The sequence below is a fragment of the Mytilus edulis genome, chromosome 10 (genome assembly GCF_963676685.1).
Source record: "Mytilus edulis chromosome 10, xbMytEdul2.2, whole genome shotgun sequence".
NCBI classification, from domain to species: domain Eukaryota; kingdom Metazoa; phylum Mollusca; class Bivalvia; order Mytilida; family Mytilidae; genus Mytilus; species Mytilus edulis.
In genome coordinates, this window is record NC_092353.1 from 52,497,850 (window position 1) to 52,510,859 (window position 13,010).

The following is a 13,010-nucleotide window of genomic DNA, read 5'->3' on the forward strand; positions in this document are numbered from 1 at the left end:
GGTTGACCGTTATGGAATAACCGTTTCACAAATGATATCGGATATGTTCCTTACGTCGTAACTACAATCCCCTTCCCTTTCATGAATATGACCTACCGAATTAGACTATTTACCGGATTTGTAATCACTTAAGCAACACGACGGGTGCCACATGTGGAGCAGGATCTGCTTACCCTTCCGGAGCACCTGAGATCACCCCTAGTTTTTGGTGGGGTTCGTGTTGTTTATTCTTTAGTTTTCTATGTTGTGTCGTGTGTACTATTGTTTTTCTGTTTGTCTTTTTTATTTTTGGCCATGGCGTTGTCAGTTTGTTTTAGATTTATGAGTTTGACTGTCCCTTTGGTATCTTTCGTCCCTCTTTTATATATAATGTGAATACACAGAACCCCCATCCAATTATGGTTATTTTTGGAAAACAAATAGTGTGATTTGTCAAATTCAGCTGATTTTTTAATCGTCTGGAAAAAAGCGTACATTTTATGAGGGGGGATAATCCCGAGCTTAAAAACACCCGATCCCGGAGTCCCGATAAAGGTCCTATCCCCCCTCTTTTATGGTCATGTCTAAGAATTACTGTTTAATCTTCATTTGGCAAGAATACTTCAATAAGATACCCCCATTTCTACCCTCATACATGTATATGGACAGATCATATGTTATCCTATGTCATTTGAAATTGTGACGTCAGAAAGCATTCCCCCCCCCATTCGATAGCTGATAATTGATTTTCTGTCAAAATCTTAATGAGATCAAGGTGAATTCCGAGTATTGTCTGATAAGTTTAAGTCCGAGAAACTCGAAAAAAGTAAATAAACAAGGAGGAAAATAAATCTTTCTATATATTTCTTTAGCAAATGACGAATTTTTACCGCCACAAGTATTATTTTTTTGCAAATTGGGAAAATGGCAACCGCCAGCAGAAACCCTGTGTGAGGACACCCTATCAAGCTTGCGCTCGTGTTGTGTTAAAACATTTTTAGTATGCTGAAAAATACCAACAATAGAAAAATAAACAAATAATCGATATTGTAAAATATCATTGGTTGAAGAGCCAATGATTTACATAGATATAGGAAGATGTGGTGTGAGTGCCAATGAGACAACTCTCCATCCAAATAACAATTTAAAAATTAAACCATTATAGGTTAAAGTACGGCCTTCAACACGGAGCCTTGGCTCACACCGAACAACAAGCTATAAAGGGCCCCAAAATTACTAGTGTAAAACCATTCAAACGGGAAAACCAACGGTCTAATCTATATAAACAAAACGAGAAACGAGAAACACGTATATATTACATAAACAAACGACAACTACTGTACATCAGATTAACATACATGTACATAAATATATCAACCATAAAATACAACTAATTTGATTTACACCACAACTGTTGGAAAAAACCTTTATGTCTATCATGTATATAACTTATCTCATTCTAGTCCATTCAACTGACAGAATCAGTGTAAATTTCATGAATTCTTTAATATCATGTACATGTATAATCATGGACTATTCTTTTATATAGCAATATCTGTTAGCCATTTAGAGGTCTTTTGCATTTAAAGTTCAGTTTAAGTGGGCTTATTTTGTGAAAACGAAGTCAATTTCCAGATCATAGTTTACATTTTCTTTATATTTTGCTGTGTCAAAATAACCTCAATATCAAGGACAATATATAGACCCAAAAACTGTCTATCACATTCTACACATAAGATTTTAGCAGGAAAGACTGTGATTGGAGTATTTAACCATTGCAACTTTTTAATTTGATCTCCTCCACTAATTGAAGTAGAATATTTAATGAAGGTGTGTCCACAATTTAGAATATGTTTAGATATGTATAGAAATGATGTTGAGCCTGTTTTATAAATTGAAAAGGTTACATTTTCCCCCTTATTTTAAAATCTAAGCTTGAACCTCTGCGGTCTTACAAAGTTGCCCCCTGCCGGGAATCTGGTTGTAACATGCACAACAATCAAAGATCAACCCACACTTAACTGAATGTTATTGAAAGACATCTAGAGGTTGATATCAGAGGCAGATTTAGGGGGGGGGGGTCCTGCTTTTTGAGAAAAAATTCAGTTGCTTATATAGGGAATCACTGAATCATGACGAGCCCCCTCTTAGGTCAGTCAGTGGGCCCCCACTTGAGAAAATTTCTGGATCGACCACTGGATATACACTACAGTATCTAACAGAAGATTAAAAAGGGAACAATATGGTGAATTTTAGAGATTTATATTATATCATGTACATGCATTTGAAATATATCAGATATATTGTTCGATTTTTTTTAGTTCTAAGTTCCAAGGTGACATAGCTTCCATTTTAGAAATTGGATTTAAATGCTAGTCTATCAGAAGAATTTTTCCTTTTAATTGGTTGTAGATATGGAATCTTATTTTACCATGAAGTCAGATTTTAAAATGACTCTGGGAATGAAGATGTTGTAAAGACTGAATGTCAGTTTTAGTCTTATATACAAACATGTATGTACTTTATAATTTTAGTCTTGCATGTATATAATTATGTGTACAATACATATATCACTGATTCAGTGGCAAAGGTAAATAGACACTGACAAGTCTTAGATCTATAATATTTTATAGTTTTGAATGTTTTGTCCATTGACTAAAACTAGGTGGATGTTTGTGTGTTCTTATTTCCAACAGAGGTACACTCAACATATATCAATATGTGCATTAAGCAAATTGATAGTTGCTAGATACGGAATGATTATACAACAAGAAAGTTTTAACCTGTGTATATATACTTAAAATATGTTAAAAAAATCATGTCTTTTTCAGGACTTCCGAATCCAACCATGTAGTATGGAATGTTGTTGAGATATGGTTTTGGTCAATGGATGTTAATGAAGGACGTGTAGTACAAAGTATATCACTGGATTTAGCTCTTTGTCTAAGTGTATTATTAAAGTACTTTGCTTTGAGCTCAGTTCATTGTTATGCAATTCATTCTATGTGAAATAAAGATTTGACAGAAAACTCTCATGTACAAGGATTTGTCAAAGTAGTACCACCTCTATTTACAATGTAAGTATTAGGGAGATAAAAGCATTCCATTTTGATTTGAACCAAACATATTATTAAAAAAAAGAACAAATTTACCCAAGAATGCTACTCCCACTATATTTGTACTAGCAATATGATGCTAGGTTGTTTTAATACATCTGTAGACTACTGCCTACTTATGACTCTGTCCTGAGTGTATATGGTCCTTCAACTATGTGGGGGAAAAAATATAAGGCCTATCTAGGCTTATCAATTTCTAAAACTATATTTCATTGTACATATTTGAAATTTTTATATAATTTTGTGGGTTATGGGGCAAACAGTCGAGGAATTTAGGGCCAAAAACAAACATTTTTGTAGATTCAAGACAATAAATTGGAGTTATCTCTCTTTGTCCAGAATGGTTGTTGAATTAATATTACCTAAAACCATTGCTTTATGAAATCTTCTTTGAAAATTGGAGTTATCTTTCTCTGTCCAGAATAGTAGTTGAATCGACTTAAAATAATGCTATATATACAATATACAATGCAAAATTCACTTTACTACCAACTGATAAATTTAAGCCGTCTTTAATAGCCATTCAGTGATTACAAGCACTTTGATTATCATTCTAGGGTTATCCCCTTTCACAAATGGAAAAATTTCTCAAGTTTGTCTCAACAAAATTTAGTGAAATGCGTATACAATGCTTACATGTATTACCCGTACCTCTAAACTCGGTTTAAGTTCAATTTTTAGCAGCTTCACTTTTACAGTTCTTGATTTATGTACCTTTATAATGTTATATGCTAGCGGAGGCATCATCACCATGACTGTATGACATTTACACTTTAATACTTTATGATGTATTGAAATGAGTAGTTGAATAATTACTGTTGCAAACTCCATTAAAAATTTGATTTGAGATCATTTTTATACAACCGCAAAAATTGAAAACTTTTTGGTTGTACATTGGTATCAGGTTGGCATCATCGTCTTCATCCAAAGACATTCGGTTTTCGCACTCTAACTTCAGTAAAAGTAAAATAGAAATATATGAAATTTAGACACAAGATAACGTAAGTATTAGTAAACAGAAATCTATGATATTTTAACATAAGGTCTATGGCCACATAGGGAGGGTTGGGATAGATTTTAGTAATTTTAGTTCCAACAGTGTAGGATTTAGGGGTCAAAAACAGGCCCCAATTAAGCATTTTTCTTGGTTTTTGAACAATAACTTTAGTATAAGTTAATAGAAATCTATAAAGGTTTATGACCACAAAAGGAAGGTTTGGATTAATTTTGGAGTTTTGGTCCCAAGGAATAAGGGGCCAAAATTAAACTTTGTTTGATTTCATCAAAAAAATGAATTACGGTATTGTGCTTCTTTGATGTGCCAAATCTAACCATGTCCAAATTCTTAATTTTAGGTCCTGTTTTCTAATTGGTCTACATTAAAGTCCAAAGGGTCCAAAATTAAAATAAGCTTGATTTTAATAAAAATTGAATTCTTGGGGTTCTTTGATATGGTGAGTCTTAACATGTACTTAGATTTTTGATTATGGGCCCAGTTTTCAAGTTGGTCCAAATGGGGGTCAAAAATTATTATACTAAGTATTGTGCAATAGCAAGAAATTTTCAATTGCGCAGTATTCTGCAATGCACAGTATTGTTCAATAGCAAGAAATGTTCAATTGCACAGTATTGCACACTAGCAAGAAATCTCCAATTGCACAGTATTGTGCAATAGCAAGATATTTAGTTGCACAGTATTGCACAATAGCAAGAAATATCTAATTGCACAATATTGCGCAATAGCAAGAAATTTTCAATTGCACAGTATTGCCAATAGCCAGAAATATTCAATTGCACAGGATTGTCCCGTTTTCAAATTGGTCTACATTAAGATCCAAAGGGTCAAAAATTGAACTTTGTTTCATTTCAACAAAAATTGAATTCTTAGGATTCAAACGCATTGATCTCAGCAATTTCTTCACTGTCGTTCCCTCAATAACTGCATTAAACAGTTTCTAATCATTATTCATTCAAAACCATTTTATTATACCAATGTCTCACACACAACATATTATAGTATACTGTTGTCTATCAGTCCATCATCCACACTTCAGACAATAACTAGAAAACACTTCCCCCTACTTTCAAGAAACTTTGTTGAAATGTTTATATCTATTGACATTAGCTCCACATCCATTTTATAAATTTTAGAATTTTCATTTCCATATTATGAAGAGAGATTTTATCCTTAAAAAAGAGAGAATTTTCCAATTTTGAACAATAACACAAAAATGCATCCATCACCTTTAATTAAACTTTGGTGAATTGTTTACACTATTGACCTAAGGTCCCTTTTGATTGTAATAAATTTCAGATTATACATTTCTGTGTTATGAATTTTTATATATGCTAAAAAAAAGAAGGGATTTTATAGTTTTTGGACACCTATAATTGCAAGAGTTTCTTGCTACATTGAAAACCCATTGGAGGCCTTCAGCTGTTGTCTACTCTATGGTTGGGTTGTTGTCACTTTGACACTTTCCTCATTTCCCATCTCAATTATTCACATAAACACTTCCACATCATTTTATAAAACTTGGGTGAATTGTCTATGTCTGTTTGTTGACTTCAGCTGCATTCCAAATTTTTAAACAAGATTAACAACTACAGGTCCCCAAATAGCCTTCAACAATGACAAAAGCTCATACAGCACAGTCAGCTATAAAAAGACCTTAAAGTGACAAATATAAAACAAATGAAATGAGAAAAAAAATAGACTAATAATTGTACAAAACAAAATAGTTCAACCTTTAAGCAAGCTTAAAAGGAATCAAGACATATCATGCGCTTACAGTGCAGCTATTTATTGACAAACTCCATATTCAAACACTCAAACAACTAATTCATAGAGAGGGTGGAAGTTGAAGCCTCCTTTTTTTATCAGTCAATGCATTTGAATGAAGACATGTACACATCAACTCAATTTGTTAATACACATTTCCAGTCTAGCTTTCAATACATTTGTAACGGCCTTTAACCCCACTGACAATTTGCGTCTGTGTCCATACTTGTATTCTTAAAATAAATGATATTGACTTTAGTTGAAAAATATGAATTTGATATAATAAAGAATGTAAGATTTTATAAGATCCAATTCATACATTTGATTACGGATTTTTTATAATTAAAAATGTTCATATATAATTGAAACATTTAAAATTTATTTTGAGAATTTTTTTTTTGAATTGGGGGATTCTAGTTGAAATGAATTACAGAATTCACTTAAGCAGACACATACATGTACATGTAATTAGCAATTGATAATTTTAATAAAGATGAAACTATTGATATAGAAAATTAAACAGGAGGAAGACAAAGTAACGGTCTTCTTTTCTCAAATGTTAAGAATTCCAATACACGTATCATATTTGTATAGGATTTTGAAGCTTGTGTTCTCATGTTTTTACATACAGGACTTGAAATTAATTATATATATGAAATTAAGCTCTAGACCTTAAACGGCCTGTGTCATAATATTCTTATTATAATATGATCAAACTATGCTGACGTCCACGATTTTACACGATAGATCTGTATGGATTTTAAAGCCTATGCATACTCTGTCATTCACGTGTTTAAATAAACCACGATCTTGCTATGCAGATTTCTTTTGACATGGCTTTAGATGGTTACGAAACTACGTTTAATATGTATATACGAATGTAGGACAGAAAGTCACAGGACAAAAAGTCACAGACAAAAAGTCACGGACAAAAAGTCACAGGACAAAAAGTCACAATTCAGTTTTGAGATTATTTTTCTTTGAACAAGACTACACTAATTTTTTTAAATATTTTTTTTGTTTTTTCTTGAACTATTTTATATGAAGCAACTTTGTAATTCAAAATGTGTTCAATAAATATCAATTATGATCAAATAATTGTTATGAAAACAAAATGTCACAGTGGCTAACTACCTAAATGGCTTCATTCTGCCAAGAAATATGTCCTTTGAATGATTAACTTTAATAAATTTTCATTTATCAAGGCTTATGAACAATTGCTTAAACTTAGAAATAAATATATGTTACAAAAAGAAAATATTTCAAGATATTTCTCTCGTATATTCAATCAATTGTCAACAAATTATTTGTGACTTTTTGTCCTGTGACTTTTTGTCCTATCAAATTTGTGACCGTATATACATATGTATACGAAATTTAGATATAAAAAGGAGACAAATCAGACATCAATCCATCAGCTCCGAAATAAGGAGATGTGGCATTATTTAAAATAGTTCACAGAGTCATATTACATGTATACGGCCTTCAACAATGATAACATAATTGTGTCAAATTAACAGCAATTTGAAATATTCTGTGACTTTGAGTAAACAAATCTTATTTTGTTTATGTTTGTGCCTTGCTTTCCGCAGATTAGTTTCTCTATATGCATACAGTTTTACCTCCTCGAGATTGGTCACATACACAAAATTAACAAAATGATGCTGACAAGATGCATTATAATACATGTATGAAGAAAAGTGCTAGGCATGCTGTACATACTATAATAAAACGAATCATGCTAATGTCATGTTTTCTCACAAAAGAAATAAAACCAAAAAATCAAAATCATCTTTATTTAAATAGGTATATTTAACTTTTTGTAAACATTATAAGTGCCATTCTTCGTCGACAACCATTGCAATAACCCCATTTGTGTGGACATTGTAGAATTATTAATATAGCTGAAATGTTGGTGCAAGGTTAACTACATGTATCTATTATTGTTGAGTATTCGTCCTGAATATGTATAATAAATTCTGCACTGGAAAACAGTCCATCAGGAACCCAAAAAAAATTTGGAAAACTAGTTGCACAATTCAAACCCCAATTAAAAACAATAATCGTCAGCTTTTAATAAAATTACGTATAAATGACCAAACATGCACCTTGAAAAATTGAAATAGGCTTATTTAAGAAAAAAAAACTAAGAGAAAATAGAGCGTGTAAAACACGCAAAATAGATGATGAGGAACACTTAAATCCTTCATCAGCAAACCAGCAGTAATACTAGAAATATATGTTAAATGAAGTTGAAACTAATCATCATAATTTTAATAAACTTGACTCTAAATCTAAATTGAATAAAGAAGACATTTTGTCTAGTGGTGTGGCTGACTGAATAAAGCAATACAGGGAGTTGCGAAAGTAAGGTCCATTTTGGTCAATTATCTATGTACTAATATCTTATTGATATTAACTTTACAAAGTACAAATCTATAAAGTTTACATTTTAACCTGTTTGCGTTATTTTGAAATAAAGTTGTAAATTAAACTTGTACCCGTATAAAATATTTGCTACTGGACGTTAAAAAAGCTACAGTCAATCAATGATACCAATATTAAGTTATGTTTCAATTAAATTCATTGAAGAGCGGTAAACAGACATTAGACAATCTAATCGAATTCTAACATCGCAATTGAAATCACAAAATCTTCTATTACTATATCTGATGACCGAATCACAGCTCAATGACTGCATGTACAAACAACCCTAATATATTGTGTGATTTATTACCTGTCAATTACATGAGAAAAGATAGTGAAGATAATTGACAACTGATGTTTTAACGAGAATTTGATTTTCACACTGGTACATATATAAGCGTCCGTCAGTGATCTTTTCTTTTATTTTTGTATTCCTTAAAGTTCATAGTATTTTTATTTGTCCTTCTGGAAATAACGAAATGAGGTCGAAAAAAAAAAATTCACGGCACAATTTTTTATATAATAAGCAATATTTTTTTTCGGGAATTAACAAGGTTTTTCCATGACTTTTTATATTCAAAAATGTTCGGGTTGAATCAGTTGTAAGTGACAACAGGAGCATATATTTAAGATTAAACAAATATGGTTTATATATAAGAGCACATGTTATTCTATTCAAATAAATCAGGTGTCTTCTTGGTTTATTGTATCTACACGGCAATCAGTATTTACGACAACAATTTTAAAATGGCAAATTCACATAATTTCAATTTAATTTTACTCATTGGTGTCAAATCAATACAAACTGATCTCTAAACAAAACAAATAACCTAAGGCTTCTAAATTCACGTACAAAACAATGCAAAAATTTCACAACGTTTTATTATAGGATAAATTACTCCATGTACAAAGTGTTACAAGTGCATATCAATACATTTACAAATCAATAAACATATACAACAAATGGAAGTTTTTAACGACCTTGACTGGCTATACAGCTCTTGCACGGTTGGTAAATAAACATATGGCAACTAATGTACCGTTATATAACGTTCACGGATCGACCCCGCCCACCCGATCTCCCGTGGACAGCAGTGGGCGTGGATTCCACGCTATACTGTGGACCGGTCGGTGGGCGTGGACCACAGATGTCCATCCAATGCACACGACATACCGTGGACAAGTGGACACGTGGGCGGGCGTGGACCGAAATGTGCACCCAATGCACACGCCCACCGTGGGCGCGTAGTGTACATAGTAAAATATTCCAACAATTCCACTGCCACGTCAAACAGAAGATGTTATTACTTTGTACGAGTCTGTTATAATCATTTATTTAATTGTGTTTAGAATAAAAGAATAAAACGTCGATTGGAATCATTTTGAATTTCATGAAATTCTCACAGTTTTTTTTATCTTTCATTTGTATCTTTTAAAGGCATTTATGAGGCTTCACCACTACGTTAACTAATGTTAACTAATGTTGCCTCAAACGTATGACAGTGGCACAATACGTTTTACATTTTAACCACTTCTTAACATCGTGATCAGAAAAAAAATTACAAATTTCGTCGTGCAGTGACCTATACTTGTTCATATCTACGTATTTTAATGCATATGTATCTCATTAGAAATCTTACAAATCATATTTTTAAAAGTGTATTTCAGCAACATGTAGTGCCGAATAACATTTTAATGAAAATTAATATATTATAAAAATATTTGTATTATTGACTTTGTCTCATACTTACTCAGTTGACAGTACAACATAAAATAAAATGTTTAAGTTTAAACCTTTGCGTACAATAATTACACAGGCAGTTGATCTTACCGTTTATAAAGTACATTTTTTTGATGAGTGCATAGGTTTTTTATTTTTGCCTTCATTATATAAGAAAACAAAAGATATAACACAAAATCAGATCATGCACAGGAATAAAAAGCAAACAAAAAGCAAAGGAACATCACTTTTATTACTGTTCTTCATCTAAAAATTAAAGTGAGGTGTACAGTATGGAGGAAAAAACTCTCACTTTATTGCCGGCCCCTAGCACCGGCTTGAGCAGAGTTCTTAGCGAAACAAATTTTGATATACTTTGTATGATGTAACATCACCTAATCGGGCCCGGTCAGAAAAAAAAAAACATACTGGTAAGAAGAACAAATTTAAAAGAAAATAGTTCCTACGATAAAGAGTAAATCTTAAACTTTGTAGCATATATTTTTGAATTAAGGTATCAAATGAAAGATGCATGAGTGGTGATCCGTGTACATTGTTTATACCCAGTCAGCAGACTAACAGTGGGCCAACGTTGGCAAATGGTCGGCCCGTTGGTCGACCGTTGGTGTTGGCTTCACAACATTGGCCCAACGTTGGCAAATTGTCGGTCCGTTGGTCGCAAGTTTATGTTGGCTGCACAACATTGGCCCAACGTTGGCAAATTGTCGGTACATTGGTCGCACGTTGGTGTCGGCTGCACAACATTGGCCCAACGTTGGTCTGTTGTTGTAAATTCATATTATTATCTCATGTTGGTTATAAATAATCGGGCAAATGTTGGCATTATGTTAGTAGCAACATAGGGCCGATATGAAATTTTGTTAATAGAATTGATAATATAATATTTTACGCTTTATTTCTCTTGGGAGGCGGATAATTTCGATTGCAGCAGGCTTTATGAAAAGTTAATGTTATACCGAAAGTGTTTATCAACTGAAATTACATTTACAACTCTATGTTGGGCCAATGCTGGCCCAACGTTGCGTGATTATATATTATACTCTATATATAAGTCAGGTAAAATTTATACTGGAATATCATTACTGTAATAAAAAAAAATGTATATCGTAAACATAGATTGCCTGGTTAAAAATTAAAATTTATTGCAATCATTATTTATAATAACTTTATTCATTAAACTTTGTGAAACATAATAATAGCAATTATATGCAGAGTGATATTTGATACAGCCAGTCTGTTAATCAAGCCCATTCTGATAGAAGGTTGACCATATGTTCGACAAATTTCAAAGATAGTTGCTATGGTAATTAAGTTTATAGGAAATCTGAATGTAATGGGATGGTCACTTTTGTGATTATTTCCTGTTGTGTATTTGTAAGAGAGCAGCGATACGAAGAAAACAAAAAGAGAAAATCATGTCATCTGAGATTCAAAGAGAAAGATAGTAACATGTAAGTTGTAACTTTAAAAAATCTGATATATATATACGATTCAGAATGACAAATACAATATGATTTTTTAATCTGAGGGATGTTGTTAAAAATCAAAACATATATTAATTTTTATCATTTTATAATGCTGATCTTGAAGTTTATACGTTTCGGGCGAAATATTTTCTAGATTTTAAATCATTTCAATCCTATTAATTATCATGAAATATTTGCCACTGAACATTATTATCTTCAAACAAATGGTAAAATATATAAATCTATAACCACAACATGTATGATCATTACTGAAGTTAATGGAATAAAATTGTCTTAAGATGTACCTTATTCCGTATTTTTTTCAAAAATGTGGTATAATGATTTCTACTTCATTAAAATATAAATGAATTTGTTAAGTTTTATTGTATTTCTAAATCGCATGCAAACAGATACGATATATTTGTGAAACCTAATCATATACACACTTGAATGTGTAACAGTGTTTTTATATATCAAATATATAACTGTTCATTAATACACATCTAAATTATTCTTTATATATCATGTATATTACGAATATATAAAGCATGATACCGAATTCTGAAATAATAGTAATAAGGGGTTTGTTATACCAACAAATCCGTCTAATACTAAAGATTTCTGACCATTAGACAAATAACCAATATAAAACAAAATGGTTATTTAAGATTTTATTTTGTATTAAATAGTGTTTAAACTATTTAGAATATACATTAATTCATATTACATATCTAGAAGGGAGATTACGCACGCATGCATTAGGCAAATACGCAATTCAAGTTTACTTATAACTTTATTACAGAGTCGGTTAGAAAAAAAACATAGCTGTAAAGAGTCTTCGGATAAGGAAATAGATGATGCAGCTAAAGATTGGCGGCGCTTAAGCCTTGACAGAGAAGGTGGCAAGAAACAGAGAAGAGAAAAAAAGAATAACAATTATAAATAATAATGACACTGTTGAAGTTCAAATTGAGGAGGACACTAATAGTGGTGACGACCAATGATATTAAATTTAAAATAAATAAAGTTTCATCTTCTGAATTATTTAATTTTCATTCTGGATCTGGAACCAATATAACTAAAATTACATCTCCGAAAAAACTATTTGTTTGATCGCCTAACCATAAGCCATACGTCATTTGTTCTGTTAAAGAAATAAATGAAATTGATATGAATAAAGAAGATGTGGTATGATTGCTAATGAGACAACTCTTTACAAGACACCAAATGACACAGAGTTTATCTGGTCGATCCATCAAACATTGCCAAAGAAATATCTTACTAGCGTCACACAATAAATAAAATTAAAGAGGCAAAGTTCATGAAAAAAATAAGGACAGTAACAACAATGGGTAATACAAAAATACAGAACTGCTACCTTAAACTTTGGCAGTTTGGAATACAAAAAAAGATCAAATGCGCTCCGGGGTATTTATCATATACAGCTCCTCATGCAGCATCCATTGTAATTTGGTTGAAACAATAGACCAACGTATTGC

The 13,010-nt window shown here is 31.7% G+C and overlaps 1 long non-coding RNA gene across 1 annotated transcript; it reads left to right on the forward strand.

Moving 5' to 3' along the window:
- The first annotated feature begins 10,588 nt into the window (after positions 1–10,588).
- Positions 10,589–12,552, forward strand: LOC139491461 (uncharacterized). Its single transcript, XR_011656548.1, has 2 exons — positions 10,589–11,496; positions 12,314–12,552. It is a non-coding gene; the product is annotated as an uncharacterized lncRNA (long non-coding RNA).
- The last annotated feature ends 458 nt before the right edge of the window (positions 12,553–13,010 follow it).